General features: G+C 44.8%; 1 protein-coding gene across 3 annotated transcripts in view; it reads right to left on the reverse strand.

The window, feature by feature from the left end:
* Positions 1-8,655, reverse strand: part of LOC146810314 (ATP-binding cassette sub-family A member 10-like) — a 1,546,030-nt gene extending 1,537,375 nt beyond the window's left edge. For all 3 annotated transcript variants that reach the window (XM_085617307.1, XM_085617308.1, XM_085617306.1), the window contains exon 1: positions 8,548-8,655. The gene's annotated coding sequence lies outside the window, so the exon portion shown is untranslated. The remainder of the gene's footprint in view (positions 1-8,547) is intronic.
* Positions 8,656-11,123: the final 2,468 nt, after the last annotated feature.

Here is an 11,123-nt window from a genome sequence, read left to right on the forward strand (position 1 = left end):
AGGACACTTTCAATTTAAAGTAATGCCTTTTTTTATTTCAAAATGAACCTGTCACTTTCCAAAGGTTGGTGAATTGAGTTTTTGCAGATCTGGATAGTTTTAGTGCAGCTTATCTGGATGATACTGCTATATTCAGTTCAAACTGGGAGGATCACCTGGTCCACCTAAAGGAAATACTGTAGGTCCTGCAGCAGGCAGGTCTAACTAGAAAGGCCAGTAAGTGTCAGATAGGGCAGAGTTCAGTTGTCTAGTTGGGCCACCTTGTAGGTGGAGGCCAAATATAAACTCTCCAACCTAAAATCCAGACCATATGTGAAGGGGTTTGGCACCATTGTGGCCCCTCTCCCTGATCTCACCTCCAAGGAATAGCCTAAGATGCTCGTATAGACCACAGGATGCCAATAGGCCTTTGACAACCTGATGGAGAATCTGTGCTCACCCCCTGCTCTGAAAGCGCCAGACTATGGAAAATAGTTCTTTGTCCAAACAGACGTTTCTGAACATGGGATTGGGGCTGTGTTATCGCAAACAAATGAAGAGGGCCAGGATCAACCAATTGTCTATATCAGCAGGTGACTCCTCCCAAGAGAGCAGAGTTGGGGTACCATTAAGAGGGAAGCCTTTGCTGTAGTTTGGTCCTGGAAGAAGCTGAGAACATTGTGTCTGGGACTCATGTCAAGGTTCAAACTAACCACAGGCCTTTTATATGGCTGATCCAGATGAGTGGAGAGAACCCTGAGTTGTTGAGGTGGTCCATTTTTCTACAGTGAATGGACTTTTCAGTAGAACAGAGACCTGCGACTGACCATCCCAATGCATGTGGTCTGTCCAGATTCTTCGACCTAGATAGTGATAACTAACAGGGAATAGGTTAGTTTCCCACCACTTTTCTTTGGGGGGGGTCTTGTAGGAAAGTGCCCTTTTGTATGGTGGTCACCCCACAATTTCCCCCCCAGTGCTGATGGTTATGGCTCTGAAAGTGCACAGGAACTGGTAACCACAATTGACAAGGACTTTAACCCCCTCATAAGTAGCTGGTAAGTTGTACCAGTAGCACCCTTGGCATGGGAGATAAAGTGGTCACCAGGACCTGCAGCACTGATTGTGCCACCCTGAGTGACCCATGTAAAGAGATGACAGCAGGCCTGCCATTGCAGACTGTAGGAGCATTGCGAACTTCTCCAACTCGATTTTGTTATAAACATAAGTGGCAAGGTCAAAGGACTATTTTTAATCAATGTCAATAACCCCTAATGTAGGCCTCCTGATCCCAGGAGGCAGGGTGCATTATATTAAACGTGTGGCCATATATGTGCAAACATACATGTCCCAATAGTAGCCGCTTTCTAGTAAGAACTGCTACAAGTGATAAGGGGGCCAGAGGATAACATGGAATGCACCTGGGCACCCTGAAGTTGACAGCTCCATTACTCTCCTGTTGAAAAGTGTCATGTGTGGTATCAAACAACTCGTCTTATCAAATCTGACTTTTTCTCAAATGAGATTTAATGTGACACCTAAGTGGCTACCTTAGAGGTTGCCCATCTGGATGCCCAAACCTTTCCTGTGCCCTGGCTGACAACCTACAGATGCTGCCACCATGACAGGAATGGACACCCCACGCCAGAAGCCGTGAACACTCCCAGGAATCCAAAACAAAAGCCTGCCTGGGAAGGAGGTGTCAGACAAGATGGCTAGTGAAGTAGCACATCAAGACGGTGAGCATCAATGCATACACCGCCTCTGATATGCAACCAGGCTGCCTCCCAAAGGAGGAAACAGCCAGCCCCCAGGCACATTTGAAGTCGGGCAGTCAGAGAAATTAGGTAGCCAGGAGGCGTACACCCCAGAAGACTAGCCACACCCCTCTGGTGGGCTACCAGGTCTGAACAGCAGAGGATAGGATCTGAAATTTTTAAAAGTGGTGGAATGAAAGGTTCTAGGTAGAAAAGGTATCACACACCCCCGGATTCAGTCACCTCAGGGACGAATTAGCCGCTGGGGCTAGTGGCTTATTGGTTCTTGCACCCACACCCCTAATGCCCCTAAATCTAGGATTTAAGAGGTACCCCTGCACCAGATCCTCAGATCTGCTTGAATTGCAACCAAGAACAAAGAAGAGACCCAGGTCTGTTACTCCAGGACCTGCACAAAGCACAGATGCTATAACCTGCACCTTTTGCACCCACCCTGGCAACCACCCTGCTACTGCATGACTGAGACTCGTCACAGACCAAAGATGGGCTCTAAAGGAAGGTGAACCAACCTGCAAGCCAAAGTCAACTTTAGAACTCCCTTGGACTAGACATACTAGTCCCCTGCAGCCGACAGGTAAAAACAAAGAATCAATGGCCATCAGGCCCACCGAGAGATCACCTGAAAGTAAATGGTCTAGTACAGTGTGGGAAATGTAGTCCTGATATCCAGCAAGTTTCATGTTGCTACTGTTTTCAACCGGACTCCAGGATGTCAAAGTATCAGTAAGCTGTGTTTGCTACTGCCAAGGCTTGTTGGTGGCCAGTAGGGCTACCACAACCTTCGTTTGACGCTGCACCTCGAGGAAATTCAATAGCATCCTCAGCCAGCTGCTTCAGTGGCCCTGTTGTTGAGATTTTGCATCTTTTTCCTCACTTGCACCTTCTAAGCACCAAAATCAGCTCCAACATTCAGCACCAGGGCCATACGAATCAGTAAAAATTCAACTGCCTATCTGGGCCTGGTCCTGGGACCAGCATTCCCTTACCTCCCCAGTGCTCCCCACTCGACATGACCTGCAAGTGACCTAGTGTCACAAGTGTGTGTTTCTCACTGACTGCAACGTTATCAGTTTGCAAGAGTTAAATGCACAGATTTAGTTTTCGTTTTAAAATTCATAACTCTGGTTATACTCATTCGATTGCTCGATTGCTTTTGTTTTGGTGTCTAAAATAATATAAAAATCTGTTCTGTTTTTTATGAATTGGTGTTGGATTTCTTTCGATTCATATCGATTACTCATCGTGTTATGTATGGAGGGGTGAATGGTTGTACTGATACATTAGTAAATGGATGAAGAAGTGGATAGTGGTGTCATTTTGTGGACAATTGTGTGAGTAGGCGATAGAGTGAGGTATGAATGTGTGATTTTACGAATGCTGAATATGTGTGGAAAGGTGGATAAGTAGATGAATGGAGAGCGTGGATATGTAACTGTGGTGTGTGTATGGATATGTGTACAACTGGAAGGATCTTGTGCGAGAGTGTGCATATCTGCCTCGATGGATGCATGTGTAGATAAATGTTTGTAAATGACCATGATTCTGTTGCATTTGGAGCTGTCTCTCGTGTACACATGCTAAGCTGTAAAATGTAGCTAGTGACTTTGAAGAGCCTATACATCTACCTGCTGGGGAGCAAAGCATGATAAATCTCTGTGATGGGGAAGCACAGTTCCCAATTCTCGTCAAGAATACTGATACTGCACAGTATTTGGGGCTGCCTTGTGTGCAATTAAGCGTAATGCCCCAGTAAGAAATGATTCTATACAAACATGATGTATTTGTCATAGCACTGTGACTTGGCCACTGCTAGTTTTAAGAGATGCTCATACAGAAAGAGCAGCAGTAACTCATCTTACCATGATGTATATCATATTGTTGACATGCAAGTTCCATTTCTATTGTTCACACAAGTAGCTGTGACTCCAGCAACTATACTAATTCTGTGCTCCAATTTTTGAGAACATTCATTATTTTCAGTATTTCAAAGTGACACAACATGAAGCTCTATTATAACTAATCTTTCAGATGCTATTGAACTGGCAGTACAGAGTAACTGTTTGCACTGCTATTCTCAATGTAGACGTGGAACCACCTTAAACAGTAGCCCTGTGACCCACTGTCAGACTGCAGATACAGATGGGTGACAGCCCAATCACAGCAGTGGGTAGTGCAGAGCTGGGGGCTTTGAAGACCCAACCTGAACCTGGTGAAAGTGGACATAGCTGGATTTTGCTACAGTCCGACAGCAATAGATAAAATCACTCACATGCAGATCCTATGTGCTATACATCTCATAGGCATAAGGGAATTCACATAGAGGAAAAACAAACCTGCATTGGGCAGCACATAATTTAAGAGCCAACTTCAACTGCTGAAGGAATGTGTCCCAAGTGTCCGGCACCACAAATAAGACATGAAAGGGGCATGAATCACCCACGCTCTGCTTTGATTGGATAACTCTGGTCATCATACCAAATGGCCAGTGTTTTAGGTGGGATGAAAAAGGAGGAAGTCTCTTAAAATGGGAATTGTCGGAGAAGTACCCCTAGCAATCCTTTCCAGGAGGCTTGATCTAGGTAGATAAAGGAGTGGCTAAAAACATTACAATCTTGTGCTTTACAAAGCATGCCGCTTGGACAGACTTTCAGTGCCTGGGTGAGTTGTGTGTTAATATAACACAACTACAGACATATACCTAAAAACAAGGCAGACCTATTGGTGTTGCCAATACTTATGCGAATGAATAAATAAATGAGTAACAATGATTTGTTGTGAATAATTAGAATGTTTAAATTCAGAAAATTTGAGCCTGAATTAAACTTTCCTAACATCTGTGGAAATGGAACTGATCTTCAGAGTGTCTCGGTCACTTCTGTTCCCCTTTGTGTCACTTTCAACTACTGTCCCACACACTGTTAGACACTTAGGGCCTGATTTAGAGTTTGGTGGAGAGAGTACTCCTTCACAACTGTAATGGAGCAGCTTCTCTGCCAAACTAAATTCTCATCCACTTCATTAGAACTGGGCAGAAATTGAGTATGCCAATGGGCATTTGACCACCAGCCCTAGTTAGAGTGGGAGATTTTTACTTTCACACAATGCCATCCAAAACATGGTAGCAGGGTCAAGACTGATTTGCATATGGCTGGGTCCAAACTGGAATGGCATGGTGAGCAAATAAACTATGGATTTAGGCTCAGATCTCTGTACTGGGGTGAATGTATGACATTGTTCTGCATTCTGTCCATCAATTGTTCTTTTTGTATTTGTCACCCCAAGTGGGACGGGTATGCCCAGAAGTGGATCCCTTGATCCCCATTTCACTGGAGTCAAACTATCCTGGCTGATGAGGGGTGAAACCCCGAATATGGTCCTAGGATGCTTGTTTCCAGTCCAGGGAGGACCTGGCCTGGCAGTTTGGGCTGGACTGTTCCAATTGGGCGCAGGGTGAAGACTGATTTGCATATGGCTGGGTCCAAACTGGGATGGCATGGAGAGAAAAAAAACTATGGATTTAGGCCAAGATCTCTGTCCTAGGGTGAATGCATGACATTGTCCTGCATTCTGTCCATCAATTGTTTTTTTTGCATTGTCACCCCGAGTAGGACGGGTATGCCCAGACGTAGGTCCCGTGCTCTCCATTTCACTGGAGTCAAGCTATCCTGGCTGATGAGGGGTGAAACCCTGAAACTGGTCCTAGGATGCTTGTTTCCAGTCCAGGGAAGACCTGGCCTGACAGTTCGTGCTGGGCTGTTCCAATTGGGCGCAAGGTCAAGACTTATTTGCATATGGCTTGGTCCAAACTGGAATTGCATGGTGAGCAAAAAAACGATGGTTTTAGGCCCAGATCTCTGTACTGGGGTGAATTTGTTGAAATTGGTCTGCATTCTGTTCATCAATTATTCATTTTGCAAAACATGGTGGCAAGTGAAAACATTTAAATGACCCCCCCCCATGCCATGGAGGAAAACTTGGTGAGGGGTCATTTCGATTTTTATTTTTATTTAAAATGAAATCCTTTTTAGTATCTTACTTTTTTACAATAAAAAAATTATTTTGACATGTGCAGTACAGTAACATCTTATTGAAAGAGCCACAAGGCACCCTTTCAATGCATTGACAGGGTGACGTAATGAAAGAGATGACCGCTTGGGAGAATGGCTACTCAGTCAGGCTGATGTAGTATTTTACTCCATTGCCCTGCTGGAGTAAAAACTAAATTCCAAACTTTTGGGGCCAGATGTACGATCATATTTTGCGGTCGCAAATGGGCAATCGGCCCGTTTGAGACCGCAAAATTGGTCTGCCCTATGTACAAACCCTATTTTGCGAGTTGGTAACCTAATACTGACTCGCAAAATAGGGTTTGTGACTCGCTATTATGAAGTGGCGTGCCAAGGGCGTCCCTTCCTAATAGCGAGTCTTACATAAATGTATGATTGTTTTGCGAACGCAATTGCTGTCGCAAAACACTCGCAGTTCACCACCTACTTCAAGTAGGTGGTAAGACTCTCGCAAACAGCAGGCAGTGGTCTGACAGACCACTGCAGACTCTTAAAAAATTTAACAGAAACGTTTCATTTTTCTTTTTTAAATGCATCCCGTTTTCCTTTGAGGAAAACGGGCTGCATTAAAAAATAAAAACTGCTTTATTTAAAAAACAGTCACAGACATGGTGGTTTGCTGACCCCAGCAGTCCACCATCCCTGGGAGTGGTAGCCATTCCTAATGGGGCCGGAAATTGCACTTGCCTCATGAATATTAATGAGGCAGGCAATTTGAGACCCCATTAGGAATCGCAAACAGTGTCTGACACACTGTTGTAAATTACATTTGGCGAGTCGCAAAGCGACGCCATTTGTAACTCGCACATTGTTAGGGTTGCATATCTGACCCTAAATCAGCTCCATTTTCCCTTTTTCTCCCCACATCTTTCTGAAATCTATCATACCATATCTTGCTCAACATACCTCTTCACACCATCTTGCCACTCTCTTCTTCTGCATATACTTATCTTCTTCTCCTCACTTCACCACCCCCCCCCACACACACACCAATTCAGCTTTAAGCACTGCAATTTATTTTTCTGTTGGCGATATCAATATTTTGAAAGCTGTGTACCTCTTCCATACACTTTGCATAAAATCGTAATATCAGTTGGCACATATGTGACCATCTCCGTGTGAGCTCCACAGAGAGGCCAAGGATTGTCTGTGCATGATGAATGAACACCTTTATGGCACACAGACAGGCACTGTGAGAAATTCACACCACCTTCCAACTCATCTCCAGAGTTCTCACTTGAGCCCAGCCATGAACACTCACCCACAACCGGAATTCCATCATGCAGCTAGCAAGGACTTGGGTCATATTAAAGAGTTATATGTTGCATGAAAAAACTATAGAAACACAACATATGGATAAAAGCAAATACCATTAGGGAGTGCAAGATGAAGTAAAAATGAAATGTGAACAGGGAATGCATCACTGCTATGGATTATCTCAAAGTTTTCGACACTTGTTGGTAATTCGCACATTGTTTTGTCCTCTAAAGCACTTGAATTTTGAACCTGTTTGGGACCCATTTTTAAAGGCTCACTTAAGGCCTGTGCTCCCAGCCCTGCCTGCAAATCTCATGCATCTTTATAGGTTACTCCACCATTCCAGTCTTAGAGTAAGGTACAGAGGTGTAACATTAGCCCCCCGCAGCACTGGGGAGCCCGAGCTCCAGGGGCCCCCTCTGGCGCTGTGGCTTGAGAGCTCACGACAGGATCCAAGGTGTGGGGGCCCTCATCAAGTTTGCAGGGGGTCCCCCTCAAGTTTCGTTAAGCCACTGAAGACCTGCCTCTGGCTCAGCTCGTGTTCTTCTTGGACTCTCGAATCCAAAACGAGCAGAGCTTTCATGTTGCTTCTGCCTGCTACCACATTCTAAACTCATGCACTAAGAAGCAGTGGCCTTTAATGTAAAAAGGAGACAGAAAGAGACACCCATCTAGCAGCTGAATTGCACAATGTGAAACCAAGAGAATCTGGGATCAATCTGGGCTTCCCTAGTTGAACAAAATGTTGGATCCTAGATAAATAATTTATTTCACTGAACCTCCTTTTTCTTCATTAACACACACAAAAGCACCTCAAATGCTTACGCTGAGGGAGTGTGCTGTACAAGAACCTCATATTTCAAGACTATAGTGTTTCAGCATCTCTAATATTAATCTAGTGAACATGACAAATGACTTGCCTTTGTTTTTATTTTTACTAGCGACAGTGTTGTCAAGGTGGGGAGGAATAAATATTTCTAAGTTCATGTTTTTAAACTATCACTTTTAATAAACTCTTTCAATGCAGTGAAGAAGTCTGAAGTACCAAGGTGCAATGCTTCAGCGTTATAAATACACTTTCATAGAGTTTTGAAGCAACTTTTTCATATTTTTACATGATGTTTTTGCACAATTTGCTTGTCAAATATTTCCATTGCTGTGCACGGGCTCTTGTAGCCAAGACAGACCCTGGAATCGGTCCTCCTGATAAAATATTGGCACGCTCACTTTTACCCACTCTGCTGCAACAATGATGTAATGTCACTGTTGCTGCAGACGGCCAATGCTATAAACAAATTAAGTGTGTTCGCCCCATAAGCACCCTCCCCTCCCCCACACCCCAGGAAAGTACGTCTCTGCTCGGCTCTTACGGTGCCCTGTAATGAAAACAAGCAAAGCCCATCTGGAGAAAGTTACTGAAAACACGCATTAAATACGCAAATGTCAGCTAATGCATCCAGGCTTACCTTCTACGATCGATGTCTCCTTTCGAGTTGAAACGTTCTGTTTGTCGACAGTGTTCCTCTCGGTGCCTCGGCCTTTCACTCTCTCTCCTCCATACAGCTCAATGCTGGCTCCTCCCAGCACAGATGCCGAACAATATCCAGCTGGTAGTCATTTTCTTTTTTTTTACTGTGTAAGACTGCCAACCCTCTCCTACAATGACCCGTCATCTTGTGTTTTGTTTGACCTCTGCTATAACCCTCTTTTTATGCTTTTCTGCACATGTGGACGAGATCCATGTGAATAAAAGGGATACATGGACCATCGTCCAGTTCAGAATGAGAATTCTTTGGCTGTTTTAAAATACTACTCCATCAGTTTATTTGCACATTACAACTAATTAGTATGTTTCCTTTATTTTCTCGTTTACTATTCATTCCACCTCCTCTTTTTCTCATTCATTTCTCCTATTTGATTCTCTTGCCATTTTGTAGGAGTTCTTTGGCATTGTGTAGGGTTTCTTATATGGGTATACCACCATGTAGAGGTCGTGATACGGGACCATTCTCAGCTATCATGGCACTAAAGTCAGTGGTATATGTAGTTCAAAGTTAGGGAATTGCCTGAGGTCTAACCAAGTGGCGTTGTCTGTGTCTTAAGTACTGTTGGCTGTGTCATCTACCAGAATGACCTCTATTCGGTGGCGAATCCTCAAGGGGCGTCTGGGGAGGAGCACCCCACTTATTATTTCTCAGAGTAGAGTTATGGTGGACCCAGTTGGTCTGGTGATGGTCAGATCAGTTATATATTGTTAATCGTTGAAGGGGGGCATTGGGAGGGCCAGTGTTTATCACTAGGGTTTGTTGTGCAGCCAGGGTCGAAGGCTACTAACTATTGGCAGGGCCGGAGTGGTAATTCCGGGCACCGGGCAATCGCCCGGTAGGCTGGATGGGGTGGGGGCCGTTTTTTTCACAAGGGGCCGGTTTTGTTTTTGGTCCGTGAGTGAGTCACAGTAGTCTGACTGTCTTTGACTTCCGCGCGCCACTCTCCAGTTCACCCTTAGGGTGGGGCTGGTGGGTCCCTGCATGCCGCATGCGCATTGGGGCTAACACAAGTGAACGTGACTGCTTGGCATCCCAGAGATGACTGAGACAGAGAGGCTGGATGGAGGCACAGGTGCGGCCATAATTTAATTATTTCTAGCCCCCTGGCCTGGGCCCTGTCTGCTGCCCGCAGCAGGTGAGTTTTTCCGTCCACCCAGTCGGCATTCATCATGGGCAGTGGGCACTGGGAGGCGTCGCGACCGGGCCGGGATTAAAACAAAGCAAAAGGTATAGGCCCTGGCCTTGTTCTAATCTGTGCGGTGTGCATTTGATTGTGAGCAGGGCGGAGCGAGGTCAGGTGGCTTGAATTCAGGCCTGCTTTAGTTGCGCACCGACGCGGCAATAAACCAAAATTTGTAATCATGATGATTGTCACCGTCAGAGACGGTGACAATCATCATCATTTAAACTTTTGATTTGGTGCGCGCAGCGCAACTGCATGTTGCGAGGTGCGGCAATAAAACGAGGGCTCGGCACTGGCTGTGGTAAGCCATGTCCAGGCATTCAATTGAAACTTATTTTATTTGTTAAAAGCTGAAGCATTTTAAAGAAGAGGGGTGTACGTAATCACCTACATTTAATATGTGCAATGCTTGTAAAATTTGCAAGTCTCGTGCGTCATGTGAGGTGTGGGATGAAAATCTGGGCTTTTTCAATGCATTTTTATTGCAAGGGCCTAATTTCCACCATCCTCTTTCCAGGTACATTGTGTGCAACCAGTTTCTATAATTGTGCAATGAACGTCGCAGCACGAGTAGCCATGGATTGGCACACATCTAGTTTGACGGTTTCCTCATGACATTTTCTTGATAAACCACATGATCTCACTAGAAATCGAAGATACACAGTCGCAGTAATGTTAAAAAAAAAAAAAGAAGATTTACTCGTACAATGAGTAACTAAAGAAATCTGGCTGGCACAAAAAGGTGAGTTTTTTGCTTGCTGGGCTGGAGAAAGTCCCCTGCATGGATCCGAAGAACGCACAACCCTGTCTCGAAGTCCCATAAGAAGCTGTAATGTTTTGTCCCTCTTCTCAGCATATACAATGATCATGCATATGTGCACTAAGGGCTATCCATGATCTGGAGTGAGACCCAGAGCGGGGCTTTGTAGTTAAGAGGGCACACTAAGTGCACCTCACTTTCCTAATAGTGACTACTGGCATCTCCCTGGTCTGTACAGTGTTGGCAGTGGTGGCAGAAAAGTGAGAGTTGGTCTCACTTTTACTTTGTTCTCTCTGATTCACTACTCGTGTCTATTTTTGGTGCTCTCTGAAAGAATGTCTATGGGTACATATGACTGGATGGGTAACCTGGTGCTCTTTAAGGTCATCATCTACTATTTACTGTGCTTGGAAAGTTGATACAATTGAATATGTAATGAAAAATGTGCTATAAAATTCACCATTTTGATCTGTCTTTTTCAAAAAATGTCTTGGGGGGAGAACCCCCCCAAATCCCCCTGGTAGTGGCCGGGCGAATTCGCTGTGCTAGAAT

The sequence above is a fragment of the Triturus cristatus genome, chromosome 7, assembly GCF_964204655.1.
Source record: "Triturus cristatus chromosome 7, aTriCri1.1, whole genome shotgun sequence".
Taxonomy (NCBI): Eukaryota; Metazoa; Chordata; class Amphibia; order Caudata; family Salamandridae; genus Triturus; species Triturus cristatus.